The sequence below is a fragment of the Protopterus annectens genome, chromosome 3.part1, assembly GCF_019279795.1.
Source record: "Protopterus annectens isolate FY-2018-M chromosome 3.part1, PAN1.0, whole genome shotgun sequence".
Taxonomy (NCBI): domain Eukaryota; kingdom Metazoa; phylum Chordata; order Ceratodontiformes; family Protopteridae; genus Protopterus; species Protopterus annectens.
In genome coordinates this window covers 719,476,383-719,502,251 of record NC_056732.1, presented here as the reverse complement: position 1 = coordinate 719,502,251, position 25,869 = coordinate 719,476,383, and the positions used below count along the sequence as shown (strand labels likewise).

At 41.6% G+C, this 25,869-nt stretch overlaps 1 protein-coding gene across 5 annotated transcripts in view; it reads left to right on the top strand.

The window, feature by feature from the left end:
- CARMIL1 (capping protein regulator and myosin 1 linker 1) overlaps nt 1-25,869 on the top strand; it is a 4,434,936-nt gene that overhangs the window by 2,713,607 nt on the left and 1,695,460 nt on the right. The window lies entirely within an intron of this gene.

The following is a 25,869-nucleotide window of genomic DNA, read 5'->3' as shown; positions in this document are numbered from 1 at the left end:
ACCCACCTCCATAGGTATCACAAGGGATAAGAAACTAAGAGTAATGCTACTCAACGCTAGAAGTCTAAACCTCAAGATGCACGCACTCAAAACTCTCCTTAGCATGGAGAACATTGATATCTGTGCAGTAACAGAAACCTGGTTCAGGACTCCCGAGAGCACCCCAGCACTACCAGGTTATACCTCATACCATGCTTTTCGCCCCAAAACTTGGACCGAACCACAAAAGGAGGGGGAGTATCGATATTCATCAAAGATACCCACACCTCTAGGTTGGTGGCAAAGCACGAAGCATCAGAGACTATCCATGTGCAACTAACAGTGGGTAAAACTGCCTTCCAGTTTATAGCCTGCTACAGACCACCCTCCCAAACCCAGGAACCCCACTCGGCCTTCCTGAGAACACTGGAAAATATGAAGGTCTCTCCGAACACCATTATATTGGGCGACTTCAACTACCCAAACATAGATTGGGAGCATTACTCTAGCTCCAACACCCTTGCCCAAAGGTTCCTAGAATTCATAAACTCAAATGCTATGGAACAACTTGTTACCACTCCCACAAGAGGGGAAAACATACTGGACCTGATCATCACCAACATGGGGACTCTATGCTCCAGACCAGAAGTGTATCCCTCACTGGTAAGATCAGACCATAAACTGATCTCACTGGATATTCACATCCCGACCCCACCCCCTGCCCAGAAAACCACAGTTTAAAACTTCTCTAAAGCAAATTTCACACTCCTCAAAACCGAGGTGGAATCCTTCAAAGCCCCCGGGCCTGTGTAAAATATGGCCCAGACCGCAGAATCCTTTATAAATGCATTCTATGAACACCTTCGGGAATGCATGGATCATGCAATCCCAAATAAAACCAAGACCCAATCCTCCAAAGGCAGACGACCTGTCTGGTGGACCCCAGCCATAAACAAACTATACAATAGAAGGAGGAAGCTACTACATGATAGAGCAAAATCCCAAAAAGGGAAGGCATCTCTGATCAGTATTAGCAAAAAACTAAGGGCACTCATAAAATCGTCAAAGGCCAGCTTCGAGAGAAAAATTGCACAGGACACTAAAGATAATCGCAAGGCTTTCTTTAGTTATGTTAGGAACTTGGGTGGGAATTCCCAGATATGCTCAGAATTAGTCCAAAATGATAAAAAATACACTGATCCCACAGACATTGCCAACATCCTAGCTGACAGGTTCAGCGCAAACTCCCCCCCTCTCCCCACCAAAAGGGCAAATATCTATCCCAGCAGAGTGCTGCCCCCCCGACATCTCAGATGCTCAGGTGGGAGCCGCCCTCTCCAAAGCAAAAAACACAGCATCAATGGGACCAGACAGTGTCCCAGGCTGCGTCCTACATGAACTCCAAGAAGAGCTAAACCCAAACATAAAACTACTGTTCAGTCTCAGCCTTACTACAGGATATGTACCTAAAGAGTGGCGTACAGCAACAGTGGTCCCTCTCCACAAAGGTGGTGCCTCAACGGACCCTGGAAACTATCGCCCCATAAGCCTGACTAGCTTGGTCTGCAAAGCTATGGAAAGGATCATCATGGACCTCATAAATAAAGATATTGGGGACCTACAGACACTGGATCCTACCCAGTTTGGCTTTGTTGAGGGCAGATCCTGCCTCTTAAACCTGGTTGACTTCTTTGAAACAGTCACCAAGGCCTTTGACGAAGGGAAGGTGGTCCACACAGCCTATCTGGACCTCGCTAAAGCCTTCGATACAATACCCCACTCAGGCATTATAGATAAGCTCACCAGCTTAAATATAAACCCCTATGTCACTAGATGGGTTGCAAACTGGCTTAAGGACAGAACCCACATGGTTAGAATTGCTGGAGCCATGTCAGACTCCAAACCAGTTACAAGTGGCGTTCCACAAGGCTCAGTCCTGGGACCTCTCTTGTTTGGTATATATTTCTCGGAGGTACAGGCCAACACGGAAGGACTGTGGCTGACCAAGTTCGCAGATGACTGCAAACTGGGTGCCATAATCGACTCTCCAGCCGACACAAGCATCCTCCAAAAGGGCCTCATAGAAACAGACAACTGGTGCCAGAGCCATGGCCTCAAGCTAAACGCCAAAAGTGTATAGTCATCCCTTAGGCAAAAACAAAGTGCCCACAAATTACCACATAGATGGTAATCCATTAAGTACAGAAGAAGTCATTAGGGACCTGGGGACCCAAGTTGATAGCAATCTCTCATTTGACAACCACGTGGCCAAAGTGGTTAGAAAAACATTTTATATAGCCCACCTAATCATGAAGGGATTCACATCTAGATTAGGGGGGTCATCGTGCCTCTTTACTCATCCCTCATCAGGCCCATAATCGAGTACAATGCCCCTTTTGGGATGTACCTTACCAAACACCTGCAGCAACTGGAAAGACCCCAAAAGTTCCTCACCAAGAGGATCAAAGGGCTCAAACAGATGCCATATGCTGCCCGGTTAAAGAAACTCCAGCTCTACTCAGTGGCATACCGCCTGCTCAGAGGTGACCTGTGCCTGACGATAAGGCCATGTCCAACCCGAATTAAGGGACATGCTGCACCTCAAGAAATCCAAATCCCATCGAGCTACACGCTCGAGAGACTTGAACCTCAGCACTGAAATAAATAGGACATGCTGGAGGGACAGATTCATAACCCAGAGGCTCCCTTCACTATGGAATAAAATCCCAGTCCAGGTTAGGCAGAGTCCCTCATTGACTCTCTTCAAGAGGAATCTTGATGAGTGGATGGGAGATCATAGGTTTACCTCGGGTATCACTTCTGTGTCACTGTTAGACAGAGGCACAGTATACTAACCTCGAAAAAGGGCATAGCAAAATTAATTTAAAATGGGTGGCGAAAGCCAAACATACTCTGGCTAGGCTTATAAATGCCCTAGGGCAGATAGCCTAGTATGAACCTATGAACCTATAAAGTACCCCACTAGGGCATTGTCAACAAACATATGGAAGTAGGTATAAACCTTATATAACATGTCAGATAACTATCTGCCTCACTGGTAGCACCCAGGAGGTTAGAATCAGTGAGGCCACCTCCACAAAGAGACCGGTCACCAGTGGAGTCCTCCACTGCTCTATGCTAGGCCCTCTCCTATTTGGCATCTACTTGTTGGCTGTCAAAGCCAATGTCAAAGACCTGTAGGTAACCAAGTTCACAGATGATTGCAAACTGGGAGCAGTCATTTAATCCCCCCAAACAAGAACACCTTTCAGGAAGTTCTAATACAAACACTTGTTGCTAGAGCTGTGGCTTAAAACTCAGTACCATGAAATGCATTACATTACATTTTGAGAAATCTGCCACTCTGGATAACTGCATCATCACTAAAACGTCATTAAAGTTGATTCACAAGTCGAGAGTCTGGAAACGCATGTAGATAGTAACCTAGCCTTCGACCAGTTTCCAAGGCAGTAAGAAAATCTTTATATGTTGCTCAACTTATAAGAAAGGGCATGGCATCTAGGTTCAGAGAGGTCATCATATTACTGTACTTGGCCTTCATCCGACCCATTATAGAGTATAATGCCCCTTTGGTATATACTTGACCAGACACATGCAGCAGCTGGACTGTCTACAAAGGTTCCTTATAAAAAGTAAACACTATGTCCTTCACTGATTACCCGAAAACCCTGTCTCTTTAATCAGTGTCATGCAGACTTCTGATAGCTTATCTTTAGCTGGCATGCAAGGGATCCCTGGACCCTGTTTTGATGAACATTTTGCACATCTGCAAAACAAACGGCATCCGAGCTACTAGATTAAAATACCTAAATTTTGCTCATCACACAGACAAACAGCAGTTACACAGTTTCTACAGCATTTAAACCATGTAGCATGAAGTCTATGAAGAATTTACGAACACTCTTATGCGATTAGCAAAAATAAAACAGAAAATGCTTTAGCAAAACATGTTTCATTAAATGGTGGACATAGTTTCACATTCCAAGCTATTGATCAGGTACTTCTGACATTAGAGGTGGCCCATATCCAGTACTATTAGAGGTACAAGAACTAGAATGGCAGTTAGCACTTAATGCTTTCTGCTTGCCTGGTTTGAATGAGAATTGTAATATTTCATGTTTGCTTAAATTAAGAAATCTTACACAATAGTGTATTTTTAACTTTATACTAATGACATTAACATAATCCTTGTATATTGTATACTGATTGCATACACACTTTTTATTTGAGGTAGTATGTAAGTTTTAAGACTTACTTTAATAGTGTTTGAATTATTGTGCTTTGCACCTTTAATTCATTGCTGCTATTAGTCACATGACTTCATGCCGCATGGTTTAAATGCTGCAGAAACTGTGTAACTGCTGTTTGTCTGTGTGTCTGAAGAAGTTACTTAAAGTGACGAAAACGTGAGAAAGATTTTTATTAAATTGACTTTACGTTAGAAGAAAGTGTTTTTTGGGATTAACATCTTTTTCTGCTGGTACTGTTGGGCTCCTGTTCTGTTTTGGATTGTTTGTTTCTTCCGCCCAGTTTATTTGTTTGTTCTACAGTTTTTATGGCATCTGGATCACCTAACAGCCCAGCCAGCCCAAATTTGTTCGGACTGACACAACTTTGCAAACTTTGCAACCAGTGGATTTAACTAACATTCTTAATTCACTGTCACAACGTATTGATTATCTAACCCAGAGACTTGAGACTGTAGACAAGCAGCGAAGTAGCGAACCTAACACTATTACATCTGTTAATGGAAACAACCAGGGGAACTTGAACTCCCAGAATTATTCCAATAACACTGACCCTCAGTTTCGGTCTTCAGATGGTTCAATACCACCGGGTCAACAAGCGACTGTTCCAGCACAACAGGTGGGTGTATCTATTCATAACTTGGCACCACCGACTGTAGATAACAGTGCTTCTAACGAACTTGTTAACACAAATGAGCTTATTGGAGTTCCATCTTTTACTGAATGGGTTAACAACACTGCCACGTTAAGTTTTGGTTTTACTAACCACCTGGAACAGCCAGCTCGTAATGTTAACCTACCTCAGACAAATTTATGTTCGCTTGCTGACAAATTGAAATCTTTTGATGTGAAACTCTTAAAATTGAAGAAGCTCCAACTTGAGGTGGTATATTTTGGACAATGTTTATCTGAAAGGATAGTACCTAAGGGCCTTAGGTGCTATCAATATCCAACTGGCTTAATCCCAGAATCTCCTTTCCACACAGAATTACTTTCTTTTTTTGACCAGCAAGGCCTTCAGCTTATGGAGTTAATGATAAAACACTACTCTGCAGATTGAGAATTTAGTGAAGGAAGTCAAAGATTTGGACAAAACTATTAAACTGCACCTTGACTTTGTTAGATATAGGTTTGTCTACAATAGAGTCTTTACCAGTATTGAGCAATTGTTGGACAGACTTAAAAACAAGATTTAAAAAAATGAACCATGACCGTATGGCATACACTAATGGTTCTGCTTATCCTAGACCACAAATTTCACAGGTTTGGCACAATTCCAGCACAGTGCCGCCCCTGACAGAAGTCAATTCAGCTAATAATAATTCTGTTGACAGTCTATTACCACTTGAATCTGAGGTTAATAATACTGATTTCGCTGACACAGGCGAAGTGAAAGAATTTGGGCTAACAATTCACATGAGGGGCAAGCAAACAACAATCAACTTGTTCGAAATTTTCACCAGGACAAGAACAACATGCCCACTACTGGGGCACGTCACCCTCAGTATCAGAGGAACAAAAGGCGGAACAACCGTCGGAAGAGATCGTTCCAAATGACTGTTGCAGTAAATAACCTTGTTCTCACTAATTCTAAAGGGGACTTTAATATTTACAACATTTCATCTGTTGTTATAGAAGTGAATTTGGTAGAACTGCTAGCAAAGGGTAACACATATGTTTTAAGTAATAACATTAATGTAGTAAAAACTTTGTTAGAATTAAAGTGTTACGTAAGGAAATTAAATCTTTCCTTTTTATTAGGAAATGTTCAACAACCTGCACATGTACTTAGGGCTGCTAGTACATTCAACCTTCCTCTTCATCCCCTTTTAGCTCTTTATGAAAGTGTGTGTGAGTTAGATATTAGACACATACCTTTCATTAGAGCTAGTAATACTTTTTATAAACAGAGCAACATCACTACGGAACAGTTAAGAGCACTAAAACTACTTAGATCAGCTCATGTCCGTTTAGTTAAACCAGACAAAGGTGGTGGACTTATCTTTGACATCACTGATTATAATAAAAAAATGGAGTTAGCTTTGAATTGTCCGGCCTATGCTAAGGCATCTCTTAACGAACTAAATATTGCACAATCAAGGATTAGAGTGTACTTCAGAGATCTGTTTATAGAACTCAAAATTGACCTGGATACATTCAATTACATTAATATTCTCTACCCAAAAACACCTGTCATGTTCGGAATACCAAAGATTCATAAGAACCAACATGACCCTCCTATGCGTCCACTTATTGACAGTCGAGGTTCCTTGACATATCCATGTGCAAAACTCGCTGACTCAATATTACAAAAATATCTTAAACTTGAGTCACGAATATGCAAAGATTCATGGACTTTGTTGAAAAATTTGAACACTTTAGAAGTTAACCAAGAAGACAACTTTCTTGCCATCGATGTAGTCGACTTATACACTTCTATTCCACACTTAGAAGCGGTTGAGTGGGTAGAAGTTTATATGAAAAATAAAAAAGCTCCACAAAGGGATATTGACCTGGCAACTGAGTTAATTGATATTATACTTTCCAACAACTTTTTTATTTTTAATGACAAGATGTATTTACAAAAACATGGAGTTGCTATGGGCTCCCCTTGCGGAGCGAGCGTGGCGAACATGTTTATGGCTCAATGAGAAGAATATTTTGTATTTAATAACTCTGAAATTTACACTTCCTTCACTTTTTATACCAGATTTTTAGACTACATCTTTGTGATTTTTAAAGGAAATGAATCACAAGCTAAACAAATGATAGATTACTTTAAATCTACTACACCATTTTTTAAATTTACTTACACTTTTCAGACTACTAGTATTGACTATTTGGACGTGAATATAAAAAAAGATATAGCAAATAGGAGATATGTTTCTAAAATTTATAGAAAACCTACATATTGCAACTCCTATTTACATTTTTCTAGTGCACACCCTTACAGGCAAAAACGTTCAGTAGTGAAAGGTCAACTCATTAGAGCCGCAAGGATGTGTACTAATGAAGATGACTTTAATTCTGAATGTCAACTCTTAAGAGAGATGTTTTGCAATAGAGGCTACCCGGTTAGTTTAATAAATGACTTAACTGAAGAAATCGTAAACAAACGGAGTAGAGGCATAGCTCAACCACTCTTGACCTTACCTTCCGTTGTCATTGATGTTAACCTGGTAGAGTCACCCACAGTCACCAAACTGTGACTTGGTTACCTTTATAAAACCTTCAATGACTCGGCAAACTAGGAAGACCTCTTTATGCAATACTTTTATAACCACCTTTAGTAAAGACTGTGACCAACTTAGATTAATTCTCCACAAAAAATTGAAGTTTTCTTTATAAGGACTCTTTCCTAGTTGACAGAATTGGCCAGTCACCCAGTATTGTTTATAGAATAGGTACTAATTTAAAAAGTTTTTTTGAAATTAAAAGCACTAAACCTACTTCTAGACTTACTGAAACCTTTATGTGTGGAGCATGTAAGATGTGTAAATACATAAAAACAGGTAATTCCTTTAGAGTATTGAATACATGTAAATTTTACATCAACCATAAGTTGAATTGCGAGTCCAAGAGTGTTGTTTACTTAGCTTCCTGTACCTTATGTCCGGCTTTCTATATAGGGAAAATGGACAGGAAGCTTTGTGAGAGAATTTACGAACACCCTTATGCGATTAGCAAAAATAAAACAGAAAATGCTTTAGCAAAACATGTTTCATTAAATGGTGGACATAGATTCACGTTCCAAGCTATTGATCAGGTACTTCCTGACATTAGAGGTGGCCCATATCCAGTACTATTAGAGGTACAAGAACTAGAATGGCAGTTAGCACTTAATGCTTTCTGCTTGCCTGGTTTGAATGAGAATTGTAATATTTCATGTTTGCTTAAATTAAGAAATCTTACACGATAGTGTATTTTTAACTTTTTACTAATGACATTAACATAATCCTTGTATATTGTATACTGATTGCATACACACTTTTTATTTGAGGTAGTATGTAAGTTTTAAGACTTACTTTAATAGTGTTTGAATTATTGTGCTTTGCACCTTTAATTCATTGCTGCTATTAGTCACATGACTTCATGCTACATGGTTTAAATGCTGTAGAAACTGTGTAACTGCTGTTTGTCTGTGTGTCTGAAGAAGTTACTTTACTTAGTGACGAAAACGTGAGAAATTTTTTTATTAAATTGACTTTACATTAAAAGAAAGTGTTTTTTGGGATTAACATCTTTTTCTGCTGACTACTGTTGGGCTCCTGTTCTGTTTTAGATTGTTTGTTTCAACGTGTAGATTCTCGGCCCCAACCACTGCACCTTGTGACAAAGTTTTGAATCCAAGAGCCTGGACTCCTCCCATACTCACAATTCCCCTCTCCTGCCTGAATTACCTTTGATCTCATTTGCCGCCTGACAAAACCTGACTTGTGGACTAAGGGCTCCATCATTCTTCACGATAAATGTAAACTTTTCCTTCCCTTTCAGAATTTTTGATCACGATTGTAAGAGTAGAGTAGTGCTGTTTTTCTATTAGCTACTTGCATGTGTGTTTATATATATATATATATATATATATATATATATATATATATATATATATATATATATAGTATTAAGCTAGTTAGTAAGCTACTTATTTAGATGAGTATAGTTAACATTTATCTATATCTTTATAGATATTCTGATATCAACAGGCTTTAAAAAGTGTTGTCTTGTGGGCATAAAATACACCCTGAATACCCACACTTGCAGTGTGTCTACTTCCCACTTGCAGGATTTGTGTTCCATTTGTGTGCTGCATTTGGCACCAGAACCCTTCAAGGAGAAGAGGGAAAGTAATTTTGAAAGGCCTTTTTCCCTCACAGACAGGGTCGAAAATGTCTTTGAACCCAAAGGCATCACCTCTTCCCCTTCCTCTGCAAAGAAAGGGAATAAGGCATGGGAGAGATTGATAGGAAAAGAGAGAGAAAAAAGGTGAAAGAAAAGCCTAAAGAAACGAGACCAGAGGTTCTCTCTGAGAAAGCCAAGTAAAGGTCTCCCAACCCAACAGCTGTTGCTGGTCAAGTGCCTTAATCTCAAGACAGTCTGATCCAAGTGTTAGGATCCAGACTTCCTCACTGTGAAGACATGCTTTACACTGGGGCCCATCAGTCCCAGGCTTCATTCACCAGTTTTACAAAAAATACCTTCAAGGCCTGCTTCACTAGTCTCATCAGCTAGATCTGGTTGATCTACTAGGAGCCTCACAGAGTTCAACATTGAATGATGAAGTTTGAGGACTCAGATTCAGCTGGGAGTTCTCCTGGCTCTGTCCGCAAGGAAAGTACTGGGATCAGATCTTCCACCCTGATTGCTCAGTTTCCTATGGCCATCTCCTTTCTTGGAGTTGGTGTATGTTGAATGTAGTCTTCCCCCAGTATCAGCTTTGAAGTTGATAGCCCCAGAGACTTTGACTTCAGTGTCTTTCCTCAGTCGCTTATCTCTGATGCACTTGGGTTGAGCAGAGTCCCGGATCTAGAATGTCAGTGTTGGAGCTCTGACAGTGGACTCAACCCCAAGATTTTTGGAGCTGTCCCATCCTGTCAGGGCTTTGACACTGGAAAGCTTGATTCCAAGGTCCTCCTTGGAGTCTTCAGCCCTTGGAATCAAGAGATCTTCAGACTGTACTAACCTAGGTGGCTCTTCTTTAGTTCCATTGGCTGAGTCAGCTTTCGAGGCTGTGGAGAGGGTCTTGGTTGGATGTAGACAACTGGTACATGCTCAGAGTTTGGATCCATCCAGACTCCATCTGAAGATGGCTTCTACTTCCTCAAATTCTGGTAAACATGGACAGATGGATCAGCATTCAAGTCCCACATCTGATTCCAATGTGTCCCCTTCAGATGTTCCCCCTGGAAGAGGACTTGTAAGATGAAGCATACTGACTCCTCTCCTGAGTCTGTCATCAAAGACAGTGACTTAGATGAGGGAGAAGGTTCCCCAAAGTCTAGCCCCTGCCAATGACATATCATTTCAAGACATCTGCAAATTAAGGAAACAGGAGGGATGGGGTCTGTAGAAGCTCAACCTTCTGATGAGTCAGTGTTTCTTGAAGCCTTTGGATCTGGCCCTTAAATTGAGTGGTCCTTCCTCCTGATGCCTTAGTCGACCTCTTTACTCAGAAAGCCTGAAAGTAGCCTGATGTGGCAAAGCCCATTCCAGAGAAACTGTAAAGAATTTTAGTTGCTGCTGAAGAAAGTACTGGGTTAAGGGCCTTCCGGTAGAGGCCATAGTGGTAGCAGTGGCCATTAAAAAAGTACTGCCTGAAGAGAGTTTCTCTGCCCATCCCTGTAACAGAGTCTAGGGTGATGAACAGGTTGGGGAAATGGACTTATGCTTCATCCACCTTTTCTGTTCATGCACTAAACTACATGGCTCACTTAACACATTTCCAGAGTGATTTGATTAAGGGACTCACAAATTCTCTGCAGGGTAACTTACTGGCAGATATACAACAATCTTTGGATTCCCAGTTGTCTACCATACAGTCATCGTTGAATGTTGTCACATTACTTCTATCTAATGCAGCAGATGGGGCAGACTGAGAAGCCAGTACAGGTATTACTATGCAACGTCATGCCTGGACATGGCTCTGACTTTGCAGAAAGCTTTAAAACATCCTTCATAAATGCCCCCTATGATGGTACCAGAGAGTTTCTCTGCCCATCCCTGTAACAGAGTCTAGGGTAATGAACAGGTTGGGGAAATGGACTTATGCTTCATCCACCTTTTCTGTTCATGCACTAAACTACATGGCTCACTTAACACATTTCCAGAGTGATTTGATTAAGGGACTCACAAATTCTCTGCAGGGTAACTTACTGGCAGATATACAACAACCTTTGGATTCCCAGTTGTCTACCATACAGTCATCGTTGAATGTTGTCACATTACTTCTATCTAATGCAGCAGATGGGGCAGACTGAGAAGCCAGTACAGGTATTACTATGCAACGTCATGCCTGGACATGGCTCTGACTTTGCAGAAAGCTTTAAAACATCCTTCATAAATGCCCCCTATGATGGTACCACTCTGTTTGGACCTAATGTCAAGGATATGCTTACCAGGAGTGAGCAGGACAGTAAACCCCTGTCTGCTGTTGGAACCTGTTTTTCAACTCCTCAGAGATCCTTCTCCAGGAATAAAATTCCCCAGTCATTCCTCCAGGACAGCTAGAATCCAGAGTCTATTGTAGGGTCTTTTAGTGCCTAAAAGACAGAGGACCCAAGACCAATTTTGGATGTGAGCAGTCTGAATCAGTTTGTAAAACAGACAAAATTCCAGATGTTTACAGTACAATCCATTCTACCTCTGCTCAAGAAGGGTGATTGGATGTGCTCTGCTACCTCCAGGTATCTACTTCTAACACATCAGTCATTCCTTTTACAACTGTCAGCTCACCTGGGCATTTCTATAAACACCAACAAAAGCAAGCTATCTCTTACCCAATCCATAGGATTTATAGATTGCTACATAGACACTGTACATCAGACAGCAAAATTTCCATTAGCAGATGTCAGATCAATCAGATCCATTGTTTTCCAGGTGATAAATCAACCTAGACCCTAGGCTCAATTGGTATTATTCCTTCTTAGGTCTAATGCCTTCTTCCATAGTGATGGTTCCTTTAGCCAGAAGTCACATGAGAGTTCTACAATGGACGCTAGCTATACAGTGGTCTCAAAAACGTCATCCTGTTCACTACAGAGTACGATCCATGCAGGTCTGCAGGGGGGGGGACCACATACTGTGGTGGATTTTGTCTGATTCTATTACTCAAGTCAGACTCTTCTGTCCTCCCAACAATCAGAGCCACAATGACTATTGACACCTCCCTTCTTGGGTGGAGGGGGCATTTCGAAGGGAGAACAGTCCAACAATGTGGTCCATGATAGAGACCAACCTTCACATCGTCTTGGAGTTAAGAGCTAGCCTTTCTATGTTGCAGGCACTTCAGGACAGTCTACCCCAAAGATGTGATAGCCATTCACTGAAGCAATATTTCAGTGGTTTTGTACATCAGCAAACAAGGTAGAAGCTGATCATACCCTCTGCAGAGAAGGCATGAGAATCTGGCAATGGTCAATGACTTTGAATCACTTTCTAATAGAAATGCATATACCTGGGATGTCCAACATCCTGACAAACTGAGTAGAACAATACTATTGCCTCATGAGTGGTCTCCAAAACTGTGGCCAACCTTGCTGGAATTTTTGCTTCTTTCCTAAACAGTAAACGCAGAAGTTACTTTGCCTTCATCTTTCCATAGGGACAGTTACCAAGATTTGCTCTAGTCCATCCCTTTTCCCCAGCTCTCCTTTACGTCTTTCCACCTATCCCTGTTATCACCAAGTTCATTCAGAAAAAATGGAGTGCAAGGCCAAGATATCCTCATTGCCCCCTTCTGGCATCGGCAAGTATGGTTCCCCTTTCTTTGGCCTTACCTAGTTCACCCATCATGGGTTTTGGATCCATTGCCATATCTCCTCACACACCCCTCTGGGCTACCTCAACACCCTAAAGCTGACCGCATGGTTTACCATATTCTAACAATTGGCAGAGATGTCAAGCTTTCTAACCCAGTATTTCATATCCTATCTTCCTCTCAAAGGAACTCAACAAAAATGACTTACAAGAACAAACGGAAGTGTTTCTCCATCTGGGCATTGTCTAATGGAGTAGACCCCTTCTCAGCACCTCTTCCGAAAATTTTTGAATTTCTTTCAGAACTCTTTATGTCTGAGTCAAGTTATTCCACAATTAAAGTAGAGTTAGCAGCCATTTCAAACTTCCCCATAGGGTTTAATAATGCTTCCATTGCTTCCCTCAAAGTATCTAAAGCCTTTCTGAGACGTGCCTTTTTATTGAGGACCCCCCCCACTTTATAATCTAATTTTCCCTGTGGGGATGTCACCATCTTACTTCAGTCTTTAACCCAAAAACCCTTTGAACCAGCAACATCCATAAATAGGAAGATTATTTCATGGAAGACTATTTTTCTGGTTGCCATGCATGTGCCAGATGAGTGTCAGAACTACTGTCATGCAAGGCTCCCTTCCTTGTCTTTCCTAAAGACAAAGTTTTTTTGAGAACAAATCTTTCTTTCCTTCCTAAAGTGGCTTCCGAGTCTAACTTGAACCAACAAATTGACTTGCAGGTTTTTCTCCAATTTTACCCATAAAGGAGAACGTACATTACACACTTTAGGTGTGCACAGGCAACTTAGGCTCTATCTCCATCATGCTAAGGCTTTCAGAAAATCGGATCAGTTGTTTATATCCTTATTTAAGAAGAAGATTGTGCAGTCAGCATCTGAGGTAACCCTGCCAAGATGGTTAGTGGCTTGCATGTCATTCTTCTGTGACTCACTAGGTATGCCCTTACAATTAAAGCCTAAGGTGCACTTTACCAGAGCAATGGCAACCTCAACAGCTTTTGCAAAGTGAGTGCCTATCAGTGACATATGTGCAACAGTAACTTGGTCCTAAACTCATTGCTCTGTATCTCACTAGAAGATAGATTGCAGTCCAGGACTCGCACATATTTCGGCTCTGCCATGTTCAGGAATATCCTTCCTTGAGTCCACCCAGATCTCTGTCTGGTAGTTTGGGAATCTGTCCCACATGTTGAATCAGACGAAAAAGACGTGATAAGAAAGTTATGTACTTACTGTAGCAGTAGATTTATGTTGTCGTCTTCCCATATGGTTCAACTCCCTCCCCCTACCAAATTGTCATTGTACTTCTAGGGATTGGCCAAGATCTTCTTTGGACCTTGTATGATCGCTTTCATCTCTTGGTCTTTATAGTGCTTATTCTATTTTCTCCTTGTCCTATTAGGTGTGTGTGTGTATGTATATATGTGTATATATATATATATATATATATATATATATATATATATATATATATATATATATATATATATATATATATATATATATATATATGTATATGTATATAGATATATGTATATATATATGTATATTAATACACACACACACACACACACATATATATGTATGGCGATAAAGATTTTTATGGTTCGTCAGCAAACTTGATCTGAGGTATTTTAGGCAGGAGAGGGGAATTGTGGATAGGGGAGGAGTCAGAGCTTTCAGATCCAAAATTTTGGTATAAGACGCCAAGATCAAATCCAGTCAGATCAGGCAATCCACATACTGAACAAGAAGAAAAGAAGAGAACATGGATCTATCATTATGGTAAGTACTTAACTTTCATTTTTAATGACTCATTGCTGTTGTTCCTGATGTTTACCTTACACTACAAAGTTAGGTATGTATTGGTAAACATGAACAGCAGACCTTCAAACTGAAGAGGAACCTTCAGAAACTTTGCAGAAAGATGAGCATTTGTAATAGCAGCCTGTGATTAAAGTTTGATTATTTAAATGTCCATTTGCTCATTTCAAATGAAAACACACACCAGAGTAACTAAAATGAGTGTTTGTACAGGTGTTCTTCGTGTTTCACTGTTCCAGTCATCACCTGTGGGTTATCCCTGCTGTGGTAGCCCTCGGCCGGCCCGAATACCAGAGTCAGTGTTTTTCTGTGTCGGCTGCTGTCGTCTGTAGACTGACGTCGGGTCTTCAGCACTGTAAAGCAAGGCAGCTGATGCCATTACATCAGTCTTTCTTACCGTGGAGCCCGTAGCAGAAGCAGTTCGCAAGTGTGCTGGTCGGTCGCTACCAGAGCTCGGATCACTGCGGAAAATGTCTAAAGCTATGTACCCCATTGGGGATCTCTTTGTCTTGCGCTAACCGATGTCCGAAAAAGTTAATTGTCTCACCTGTGGAAAGCAGATCCCACACCATGACTTCCATTCATACTGCATCACTTGTTTAGGCCCAGACGACGACATTGCCCGTTGCCAGTTCTGTGCCCTCTCTAACACGAGAACCATTCATCGTAGACAGGTGTTTTCATCATCCATCTTCACAAATGGCGGTCAGCCAACAGTCCATAGAGCCTCCAAAAAAGTGTAGGGATAAAGAGAGAGACAGACCTGACAAGGATAAGCCTTCTGATTGATGATTCTTCCACTAAGCAAGTCAGTTCTCTAGAATTCAGTGAGGCACTTTCACAGCCCCTGATGCCCGATGCGATTCCTATGCAGGCCTCTACCGAGACCCTTTCAGAGTTTGGTATGCTGCTGAAATCTTCTTCATCTTCAGAGCCTTTGGTTGTCTCTGCCTCGGTTGGGTCCAGAGCCGCGACACAGGCACCAGCTTCCGAGGAGATCTTTCGCACTACTGATTCTAGTCAGAAACTGACGTTTTCATACCCGACTACCGTTTCTCTCAGACCGATGAATACTGTTAGGCCTAGAAGCCAGGCCACCCCTAGCAATTCTATCTCTAGCCACCATCTTACTCCCGCCCCTCCACCCCAGGCCCAGATGCTTAAGATGGGGGAGGATCTTATTTCCCTTATCAGGGGCAGTCAAACCACAACTTCTTAAAGGAAAAGACACCCTTCTCCTGAACTATTGACAAAACAAGATTCTGAGGAATCAGATTATTCAGATTTTGAAGAGGAACAACAACTTCTTACTGCTTATAAAGATTCAGATGCAGATGAATCCATCCCTTCTGCCTCCCCACCAGAAGACCTCTCCTTTGGGGAAACCCTCCACACCCTCAGGGAACATTTGCAATGGGAATCTCAGATTTCCCTCAGTCTAAGAAAAGACTAAGAGAATTTCTAGACCTACCCCAGCACAGACCCTTTGCCATCCCCCCTATTTTAGAAGTGGTGGATGATGTTTTCCATGAATCCAGTTTAGCCCCGGATGCCCTACCAACTGCTCCCAGTAAGCCAGACAGGCATTACAGAGTACCAGACACTCACAAATTCCTGTACAGAAATCCTGCTGCAGACCCGGAGGTCATTATACAGGATCCCAAGGGAGCCAGGGCTAGTTCTGCAAAGAACCCTACCCCTTCTGATAAGGATGCCAGAGCTTCTGGACAGATGGGTTAAAAATGTTTACATCTCTGCACCCTTAGCTATCAGAATTCTCAACTGTCAGCTCCATATGTTAAAATATCAACAGCACACTTTGGAACTATTAAAGCAAAAGATTTCTACTTTTCTTGACTGTGCCAATTCTAAGGAGTTAACAGATTATTGCACTCTGTCAAGTAGCAAGGCACTCTTTACACTGTGGATATGACAGACTAGAAGCCTCTAGCAGGGCAGCGGTGTCTGGATCTATCATTAGGAGACATGCATGGTTGAAGGAACAACCTCTACCTGATCATGTCCAGTCTAAATTAATTGATGCAGTTTTGGATAAAGGCAGCTTGTTTGGAGAAAAATCACAAGAGGTGCTTAAAAAGATGGAAGACAAAGCAAAACTCTATGCAAACAGTAAAAGATTTCTTTCAGGTTCAACCTCCTAGATTCAGCAGGAATTTTTCCCTCTAAGAATTGGTCCTTTCCTGCTCCTAGCAGACAGGAGCAAGCTAAACCTTGCAGGGACAGGCCACCCAGGTCCCTACAACAGGGACAACAGAGGACCAAAGAGTGGACCACTTCCGCCTCTACAGCAGGGAGTTCTAAGACATCCCTCTATGGCAAAAACTCTCAATGGCTCCCACCCCCTTGCCCTCCTTTCACCCAAAAGCTCAGAGGAAGGATGTCCCTCTGCAAAGAAAATTAGCTGTCTGTAGCCAAGGACCAATGGGTCTTAAAGATCATTTTTCAGGGATACAAATTCACTTTCAATGAACTCCCAATTCCCAGAGGGTACCCAGACTTACCTCCCAGTCAGTAGGCAGAGGCATTAAAACCAGTCCAAGCTCTCATAGCCCAGGGGGCAGTAGAACCTGTCCCCGCAGACCAAGCAGGCAAAGGCTTTTATTCCAGGCTTTTCCTCATTCCCAGAAAGGAGGGCAGTTGGTGCCCATCCTTGATCTGTCCATTCTGAACACGTCCGTGGTGGTCCCCAAATTCAAAATGCTAACCCTGCAGCAGCTGCTGCCTATGCTGACAAAAAATGACTAGTCAGTGACACTGGACCTAAAAGATGCATACCTCCATGTCCCCATAAGGGAGTCCTGCAGGAAATTCCTGTGTTTCAGAACAGGCTTACAGCACTTTGTTCTCTGCTCTTTCATTTGGCTTATCTACTGCTCCCAGGGTTTTCACCAAATGTTTGGCCCCAGCCATAGCATTTTGCAGCTAGAAAAATATACAGATTTACTCTTATCTAGACAACTGCATCATTCAGGCAGAGAGCAAAGAAAAGCTGTTCCAGGACCTACACTTTGTTAAAACCCTCCTAACTTCCTTGAGGTTCACCATCAATGAGAAGAAATTAAAGCAAACTTCCTCCAGGAGGATCATTTTCCTGGGAGCACTACTGGACACAGCATCCCAAATGACCTTCCTATCACCAGAAAAGCAGAGCTTCCTGCCTCTCTACATTATCCAGCAAGCCTTGAGGTACATGGCTTCTTGCATCCTTCTAATTCCTCTGGCCAGGCGTCACATGAGGAAACTTCAATGGTATCTAAAGAACCTTTGATATCAACACTCACAGCCTCTAGAGATCTCTCTCACTCTGATCCCCTGTATAAGGGCCAAGTTTCTTTGGTGGGCAGGGGCCTGTGCCATGTACCATTGTCTTCCCTTCATCCACCGCCCTATCGGGCTGACCATCACCACAGACGCCCACCTAGCAGGCAGGTGCACCCAAGGTCTTTGGGATGTCCAACACCTTCCCTTGCATATCAATCAGAAGGAAATTATTGCAGTGCAAACGGCTTTGACAGCCTTCCAACCCCATCTCAGGCCAAGAGTTCTCCTTATCAAAACAGACAACACCACAATAATGTGGTACATCAACAAACAAGGAGGGACACAATCTCACCTTCTGTGCAGGCTAGCCATGAACATCTGGCTGACTGCCTCCTCCATGGGACTACACCTAGTAGCCCAATACCTACCAGGGATCAACATCAACCTGGCAGACCAGTTAAGCAGACACTTAATGGACCCCCATGAATGGCAGCTCCACAAAAAGATCTTTGTGCAAGTCACTGAACTGTGGGGAAATCTGGAGGTGGATCTCTTTGCTTCGCACCTCAACCATCAGCTAAAGAAATTCTGCACAAAAGAGTATCACCACCTGGCATGGAAGGTGGATGCCTTGACCTTCACCTGGAACTCCCTCTCCATGTACGCATTCCCCCACTGCCTCTTATTCCCAAGGTGCTAATCAAGATAAGGGAGGAGGGGCCCAAGGCCATCCTCATTGCTCCAGATTGGCCCAGACAACATTGGAGCAGTGAGGATGTCTTTGGGCCCCTCCTCCCTTATCTTGAGTACCTTGGGAATAAGAGGCAGAGGGAATGCGTAATGAAGAGGGAGTTCCAGGGGAAGGTCAAGGCATCCACCTTCCACCTGGCATGAACACAAAAAAGCAGTGTAAAGATACAGGCAAAGGCATCTAGATATGGCAAATTTTGCAAAATGAAAAGAAAACAAAGGGGGAAGCAGAAAAGAAGATTAGTAATGGAGAAGTTAAAGAAATAGAAACTGAAGATATGGATTACCTATGAAGTGAAGGATTTAGTGTAGAAAATCCACCACTGGTAAAGACACAGCATGATTGAACATTGAGTTCCTAAATTAAGGAGAAACAGAATGGGAAGCATCTTATCAGTTGCCACATGAAGATACTCTGGAGCCTTCAGCAGGAAAAGTTCATTTGGAGTTGCACAGCAAGGGAAGGACATGGAAATGGTGGTAACTGTGTTGTGGAATGATAGGACAGTGGATTCCCATATGAAAAAGCAGCAGATGACACAGGATACAGCTGAAGAGAATGTGTCTTTGGAAGTTGTTCTGGAACTTTCTGTAGATTGCCCACAGGAAACAAAGAATAAAGAATGTGCCCTAAGTATAGATGAAAAAGATTTAAGGAAGGAGTTGCTTGATGGATAGACATATTAAGATTGATGAAAGAAGTATATTACAGAAAGTCAGTGAGACCCAAAATGTTAGTCTGATAAAACCAGTGAACCAATCAAGAGTATTAACAGAAGTCCATGTGATATAGCAGAAGTAAATAGGATCGATTACTGTGCAGCTAAATTAATAACTGATAGTCTCGCCACAAAAATGCAGGGCAATAAGGGAACGGAAGGGAAAAATCAAATGCCACCATGGAAGCATCAAATAGAGAAACCTATTAAGCAATTAAAATTATTATCACTCTTAGAAGACGGAACAGATCAACAAAAATACTTAGAAGGATGGGGTCTGTGTCATAAGATCGAAAGTTAAAAAGGCTGAAAACCAAAATATCTAAAACTCAAAATATCAAAAACATTTTAAATGCAGGGGGGCAAACCATCCTTCACCACACTCCCTGCTAATTATAAATACCATCCCCAGGATCACACAACAGTGGAGAAGGGGAAAATTTCAATTTTCAATATTTGAGTTTTACATATTTTGGTTTCAGTCTTTTAAACTGATAACAGTAATGTGCAGTATTAGAATAGACCAGATCTGTTGTACACTGTTGGAAATAAACTAAAGATATCAGCACAGGCAGAAAAATGTAGGAGGTGTGTGTGTGTGTGTGTGTGTGTGTGTGTGTATATGTGTATATATAGGGAGGAAAAGGCCATATACGTTTTACTTGCCTTACAGTACTCTGCATTCAGTGAAATGTGTTTTCAGTGATTTGAGATTTCAGCGATTTGGTGTGGGTGAATTGAATTTCAGTGAAATGTGTTTTCAGTGAATGACAGTAGATCCACACACACACATGATCCAAAAATGTTTTATAGAAAATTGGGAAACAAAGCAAAAGGAATAGACACACCAACCATCAAAAAAGAAGAAATACACATTTTGGAGAATTATCTACAAAGACTCTCTGGAACATAAAGATGCTGAATAGCTAGAAGAAGTAAAAGAAACAGTAAGAAGTTCAAATGTACAGAAGTAGCTTCTAAATGAAAAACCTCAAGCCCAGATGCAGTGCCTAACTGTTGGGTAAAAGTATTAACATAGTTACATGAAGATTTAGCCCTGAGTAAGAACTACTTATATGCATACTCCGAACAGACACCAGCCAGATTAACAACAGGAAAAAGTGATACTTCTGCTTAAAAGTGAATTTGCAAACTATCCTAAGAAATATAGACCAATAACTTGTCTTCCAATGATGTATAAAACTACCATATACTGGAATTGATGCTGACAGAGTTTATAGTCATTTGGAAGAAAACTCAATTATAGCAATAGAACAAAAGGGTAACAAAGGAAAGTCATGGAACAAAGAATCATTCCTGGTTAAAGTCAGAGTGGAGAACTGTAAAAAGGGAAGACTCTACATTGCAAAGATATTATAAAAGATGCATTACATAAAACTTTTGACAGCATCCCATATTCGTAGATAAAGGAATGCTTACAGACATATAGGATACTCATTACATTACAGAATTACAGTGACCACGAAACAGTGGCAAACCACTTATCAGCTAAGCCATGATAAAGGTTAAATGATTATCCTAGGGATAAAAATTCAAAGGAGGTTATTCTAGGGTGACTCTTTGTCACCACTGCTCTTTTTTCTTGCCCTTAACCCATTAAGGTGTCTACTTAGTAAATGAGGTTATGGTTATAGTTTGGCTCCCAGACAACAACAGAGTGCAAAGACTTCTCATCGTCTTTTTGTGTATGATTTAAAATTGTATAGCTCATCAGTTGAGGAACTGAATAAGAATGTCAGTTGATCTTGCTAAATATGCAAACGCAACATTTAAAGCAGGGAAGCTGCAGCACCATGAAAATGTCAGTGTGGGACAGGAATGGGATATAAAGGAACTTGAGTAGGAGGGGGTGTATACATATTTGGGAACTGATGAAGGATCAACAGTAAAACATGAGCAAATGCGAACAAAACTCAGAAATATTTTTAGAAGAGTAAAATTAATACTTAAAACAGCCCTGACTTCTAGGAACAAAGTCCAAGCAATAAACCAATGTGTTCTTCCTGTTCTAATCTACAGTTTTGGGTTGATTGACTAGCCTCAAAAGATATTGGATCAGTTGGATAGGAAAACAAAAAAAAAAATGCTTATCAAATGATATGATATATAAAGATCAGTGTATACCAAGATTATATATCCCCCATTCTGATGGAGGTACGGGCCTCCTTGAAATTGATTTTAGGTGACACACATGCTCCTTGCACATAAAGGTGACGTCCAGATGTACCATCCTCAGAACTGATTGCCCCAGTAGGACCACCAGCCTAAGGAAACCCAAGAGGTAACCAGTACATCCAGGAAGGAAAAGAACTAGGGGGAAGAAGGGAGGAATAAATACTGCAACAGCGAATGTAAGGACATCTACTGTTCTGGTAAGATTTTACACAACGTACTATGGCCTTCCATTTACTGCTTGCAGTATTCTTTACCTATGGGAGAGTGCCAAAGCTCAAGAAGAAACTTGGGAGGAGAAGGAGCAGTAGAGTCATGTAAGAAGCCATGTAGAATGGCCCTAGCAAAACCAGCTCTAGCGATACAATCCAACTTTTGCAGTGCTTGGTAAAAGTATGCACGGAAATCCAGGTAGCTGCTTCAAGAATAGAATTAGTATCTAACCCCTTGAAAAAAGCACCAGAAAAAGCCACAGCTGTAGTAGAATGAGCCTTTACAGAAGAAGGGAGGGTCTTACCATGTTAAGTATAACAAAAAGAAATAGCTTTCAAAATCTGAGAAGAAATAGTTTGCTTGGGTATAGGTAATCCCAAGGACCTAGGATGAAAAAGAAACAAACAAACAACTGATCAGATTTTCTAATAGCCTTCATCTTATCCAAATAAAATCTGAGTTGTCTATGGACGTCCAAAGTGTGCAGCACCCTCTCACTGGCAGATTGTGGAGAGGGGGAAATAAGCAGGCCAATGAATAGATTGATTAAGGGACAACTCATTAACCGCCTTGAAAGAAGGATTAGTACATAAGGACACCCTGTCCTTATGAAATATCAAAAAAGAAGGACAAGCTATAAGGACTTGAAGCTCAGACAACCATCCGTCAAAAGTAAGGGCCAGCAAAAGTACTGCCTTCCAAGAACAATGCTGCAGATAATATGAAGCAGCAGGCTTAAAGGGAGCCTGAGTCAACTTTTCCAAAACAAAATTAAGATCCTACGGAGGAGAAGCAAGCTTCCTGGGAGATGTAATGTGAAGAACTCCTTTAAGGAATTTTTTAACCTCAAATCTAGAAGCTAGAGGAGGAGATAAAGGCAGAGAAGCAGGGATAGCCGCTAAATGGGCCTTAATATAAGATTAGGCCAAACCAGCATTGAGCAACTCACACAAATGAGAGAACCAAATTAACATCTACAGTAAATGGGTCCAGGTTATGAGAAAGACACCAAATAGAAAATCACTTTTATTTGGATAAGTAGGATTTCCTAGTAGTAGGTTTCCTGGCCTGCTGCAGTACCTTCACCACATCTTCAGAAAAAAGATGCCTATGTGGAGTCAAAATCCTATCACCCACAGTGTCAGCTGAAGAGTGGACAGGTGGGAATGGATGAGAGATCCCTTGTCTTTTGTGAGTAGATCCATCCTGTGAGGTAATTTGTGATTATGAACCTTGGCTGATGCAGAAGAGGAATGAACCAATGCCGTTGAGGCCAAAAGAAAGCCACCAACAAGAATTATGGACCTTCTTGTTGAATTCTGAAGAGGACTTTTGGAATGAGAGGGAGGAGAAGAAATTCTTAGAAACATCGGCTTCCAAGAAAAATAGAGGGCATCCACTTTCCACATCTTAACACCTATGATTCTGGCACAAAATAGAGGAAGTTGTCTGTTCAGAAGGGAGGCAAAAAGATCTACTTAAGAGTACCCCAGTGGTGGGCAATGTCCAGAAACACATTCATGTGAAGTATCCATTAATGGGATTAAGTCAAGGACCTGCTCAGAGTGTCTGCCACAATGTTTTGACCTGAAGGGATGTAAACTGTCGGAAGAGTCCCTTAATACTGGACAGCAAGATCCCATACCAGGAGGGCCAACCTGCAAAGAAGGTAAGATCTTCTTCTTCCCTATTTGTTTATATACCACATCACTGTGGTATTGTTTATGAATACCTTGAGAGGCCCTGGGGAGAAAAGAGGATGAAAAGCCTGAAGACCTAGAAGAAGAGCTCTCATCTCTTTGAAATTGATGTGCTCCTTCTGCTGAAGAGGCGACCGCACCATCTGTACCTTTAGGGAGCCAAAACCTGCTCTCCATCCCACGTCTGAAGCATCTGTGAACAGATCCTGAGAGTGAAGAAGGGGATGAAAAGGGAGCCCTGGATTTAAAGAAAACTGCTGGATCCATTAGTGAAGTTACTTCTTTAAATAAAGAAGAGGAGGAACTAAAATCACTAAAACTTTCTCATGTGGAGTCTGGCCAGAGCGAGCATAGGAATGGTGTATGCCATGAAATCCAGAGCTCTCAGAAATTCCATAGTTGTTAATGGAAGCCAGAGGAAGAAGCGTTTGAAAGAATGAAATGAGAGTTAAAGCCTTTGAAGGAGACAGGGATGTCAGCATAGGCACTGTCTAAATCCTGCAATCCAGAAAGACATGATCCTGAGAAGGAGTCAGAGAAGACTTACTGAAATTTATTGTGAACTCCGGGCTCTGAAGAAAGGCGATGATAAATGAAGATTTTGCAAAAGAATCTCTAGAGAGGGTGCCTGAATCAGCAGGTCATTCAAGTTAAGAACCTTTTAGATTCCCTGAAGCCTGGAAAAAGCAATCACAAGAGCAAGGCATTTGATGAATACCCTTGGGGAGGTAGAAAGGCCAAAGGGCAAAGCAGATACTGAAAATGCCAGGAAGTAACAGGGAACTGCAAAAACCTTCTTGGAAAGAGGATGAATCAGAATATGGGGATAATCCTCCTAGAGATCCAGAGACACCATTTAGGGAGCAAAAGACAACATCCAAAAGGTAGGCACCTTTAGAATAGCATTTAGATGAAAGAGGTCTAGAATTTGTCTACATGTACCCTCTTTTCTGGGTACTAGAAACATTCTGGAAAAAAAACCTCCCCCTTTGGGACGCAGGTAGTTCCTGAATAGCACGTGGAGTCAAAAGGTCTCAAAGAACCAGTAGGGAAAAAAGTTGTTGTTCCCGAGGAGACTGAGAAATGCCCATTAAAGGGGGACGGGGTTTCCATACCATGATATACCCCTGGTGAATAATGGACAGAGTCCAAGAATCCTGGGTAATCTGAAGCCAAACAGGAAGAGAAAGAGTAAGGCGAAGGGAAAGCAGAATGTGTCTGGGAAGAGACAGATGGTCAATACAACACCTGGTTTATCAGGAAAGGAAGAATTCTGAGACCTAGAAGTCTAAGTAGCCTTAGCAGGAGAAGCTCGCTTGCCACTCTTTTTGCCCCTAATAGAAGGGCAAGATTGTCTGTGGACAAAGACTTGGCTTATTGGGGTAGTTTCTCTGAAATTTAGGCACAGGAGAGAGAGAGAGCGAGAGAGAGAGAGAGAGATGTTTGAGTCCCTGTAAGGCTTTCCCCTTATCCTGAAGGGACTTAAACCACCAGCTGCTTCACCAAACAAATATTTATTATCAAGAGGAACATCCATCAACTTAGCCTTGATATCAGTTAAAGATTGAAGCCTGAGCCAATAATACCTTTTCATCCCTGAACCAAAGGCAACAGCTCTTGAAGAGGCAACTGCTGCATCATAACTACATTTGGTAGAATGATTAACCACTTGAGAGGAAGTCCCTAACAAGGAAAGCGCAAAAGGTTTACCCTCAGAGTCTGGGAAATCAGAAATTAGCTGTTAAGCCTGAGAAAGAAGAGCCAATACATACACAGACATATGGGTCTGATAATTAATAGCCCTAAAAGGCAGAGTAGCTGAGGTGTAAATCTACTTACATAGTCTTTCCATGGTTCTGCTGTCTTTATCAGAAGGCAGTAACTTGGGCAAAGGAAGCAATTGAGAGTGTGTCAGAAGCTACTGACACCACTGAATGGTCAGCAGCAAGATTTGTACAAACAGTTACAATCCTCAGGCACCCTATAAAACCTTTAAGGCTTCATGGGAGCAGGAAGCAGATAATCAGGAGCTTTAGAGACATTGGAAAAAACATCCAAAGCAGCCAAAACAGGAGGAAAAGCAGAAGGTTTTAGAAAGTCCATCTGCAACAACACGTAGTACTTCTTATGGAATTCAGAGATATGAGCACAAGCCCATTTAAAAAATTCCATCATCCATGAGATGTGTCCCCAAAAGAAATGTCTTCAAAGGGAGCCCTGGATTTCAAGATTTTCCTCCGATCCATAGTCTAAAACAGAAGGAATCTGGGAAGAGTAAGCAAGGAATTCCTTTTCAGAATATGACTCCTCCTCAGAGGAATCCTGTTCCCTGGACCTTTTAAGGGGAGTATAGAACTAAGGAGGATCTGGAACAGAAACCTCCTCAGGAAATTTTAATGCCATCAAAGCATTAAACAAACCTAAGTAAAGGCCTGCTACTCACTCTGTGGATCCCT